Below are 2635 nucleotides of genomic sequence, written 5' to 3'. Positions count from 1 at the left end.
AACAAGCTGAGATTAGGAGCATTCCCTTTAAGAGTGTGCTCCTAATCTCAGCTCGTTACCTGTATAAAAGACACCTGGGAGCCAGAAATCTTTCTGATTGAGAGGGGGTCAAATACTTATTTCCCACATTAAAATGCAAATCAATTTATAACATTTTTGACATGCGTTTCTCTGGATTTTTTTGTTGTTGTTCTGTCTCTCACTGTTCAAATAAACCTACCATTAAAATTATAGACTGATCATGTCTTTGTCAGTGGGCAAACGTACAAAATCAGCAAGGGATCAAATACTTTTTTCCCTCACTGTAGAAGTAATTTAGCTCGTCTGGTAGGCTCGTGTCACTGGGCAGCTCGCGGCTGTGTTTCCCTTTGTAGTCTGTAATAGTTTGCAAACCCTGCCACATCCGACGAGCATTTTCCTAATCAATCTACACATAATACCCCATAATGACGAAGCAAAAACAGGTTTTTAGAAATGTTTGCAAATTTTGTACAAATTAAAAACAGAAACACCTTATCTAGATAAGTTTTCAGACCCTTTGATAAGAGACACAAAATTGAGCTCAGGTGCATCCTGTTTCCATTGATCATTCTTGAGATGTTTCTACAACTTTATTGGAGTCCACCTGTGGTAAATTCAATTGATTGGACATGATTTGGAAAAGCACACACCTGTCTATTTAAGGTCCCACAGTTGACAGTGCATGTCAGAAGGAATTACGCATAGAGCTCCGAGACAGGATTGTGTTGAGACACAGATCTGGGGAAGGGTACCAAAACATTTCTGCAGCATTGAAGGTCCCCAAGAACCCATCGGCCTCCATCATTCATAAATGGAAGACGTTTGGAACCACTAAGACTCTTCCAAGAGCTGGCCGCCCGGCAAAACTGAGCTATCGGGGGAGAAGGGCCTTGGTCAGGGAGGTGACCAAGAACTCGATGGTCACTCTGACAGAGCTCCAGAGTTCCTCTGTGGAGATGGGAGAACCTTCCAGAAGGACAACCATCTCTGCAGCACCACCAATCAGTGGCCACACGGAAGCCACTCCTCAGTAAAAGGCACATGACAGCCCGCTTGGAGTTTGCCAAAAGGCACCTAAAGACTCTCAGACCATGAGAAACAAGATTCTCTGGTCTGATGAAACCAAGATTGAACTCTTTGGCCTGAATGCCAAGAATCACATCTGGAGGAAACCTGGCACCATCCCTACGGTGAAGCATGGTGGTGGCAGCATCATGCTGTGGGGATGTTTTTCATCGGCAGGGACTGGGAGACTAGTCAGGATAGAGGAAAATATTAACAGAACAAAGTACAGAGAGATCCTTGATGAAAACCTGCTCCAGAGTGCTCAGGACCTCAGACTGGGGAGAAGGTTCACCTTCCAATAGGAATATGACCCTAAGCACACAGCCAAGACAACGCAGGAGTGGCTTCGGGACAAGTCTCTGAATGTCCTTGAGTGGCCCAGCCAGAGCCCAGACTTGAACCCGATCGAATATCTCTGGAGAGACCATCCAACCTGACAGAGCTTGAGAGGATCTGCAGAGATGAATGGGAGAAACTCCCCAAATACAGGTGTGCCAAGCTTGTTGCGTCATTCCCAAGAAGACTCATTGCTGTAATCGCTGCCAAAGGTGCTACAACAAAGTAATGAGTTAAAGGTCTGAATACTTACATAATCGTCATTTTTCAGTTTTTTATTTTTAATAAATTTGCAAAAATTTATAAAAACCTATTTTTGCTTTGTCATTATGGGGTATTTTGTGTAGATGAATGAGGGGGGGAAAAACGATTTAATACATTTTAGAATAAGGCTGTAACGTAACAAAATGTGGAAAAAGTAAAGCGGTCTGAATACTTCCGAAGGCACTATATGTCCTTCACCTGTTTTGCAAGTTCATTTCACATGGCCTACATCCAAGAGGAAATTTGGGAGAGTCACACTATTTTTCCTTTTGTTTTGTACACCATTATGTTTTGTACACCATTATGACTAAGAGGGAGAGGTATGTATCTCACTTGTGGCTGTCGTAATGACCTCTTACTCAGCTAGGCAAGGCAAAGGGTTAGGCTGTGAGCCTAAATTTCCCACGGAAAGAAAAAAATCCAAACCTTATAACCACACCCACATAATGAAACTGTTCATAATGCCTTATGGGAAATGTGTTGTATCAGTTATAACCACACATTCCAGAGCAACTGCACAATGGGAAATGTTTTTCCTTTTCTTGGAGCCAACTATTTACCTAACCATATCAATGACAGTGAATATCACAGCCTGTCGTGTCTAATCTGGTAGCTGGTGGGCGGCAGGTAGCTTAGTGGGTAAGAGCGTTGTGCCAGTAACCGAAAGGTCGCTGGTTCTAATCCCCGAGCCGACTAGGTGAAAAATCTGTCGATGTGCACTTGAGCAAGGCACTTAACCCTAATTGCTCCTGTAAGTCGCTCTGGATAAGAGCGTCTGCTAAATGACCAATTTATTTATTTTTTATTTTAATCTCAGGCTCTGACACCTTCCATACAGTACATTGGTTATTGTAGAGTTTCATAAGAGTGAAGGTGTGTGTGTGTAAACGCCATCACTCCCTAGTGGATGTTTGGCAATAATGCACTCTACACAAAGCCCTGTTTCTTT

Source organism: Coregonus lavaretus (assembly GCF_964263955.1).
Source record: "Coregonus lavaretus genome assembly, chromosome: 36".
Lineage (NCBI taxonomy): Eukaryota > Metazoa > Chordata > Actinopteri > Salmoniformes > Salmonidae > Coregonus > Coregonus lavaretus.
The sequence above is the reverse complement of the archived record's forward strand: the minus strand, read 5'-3'. Positions refer to the sequence as shown.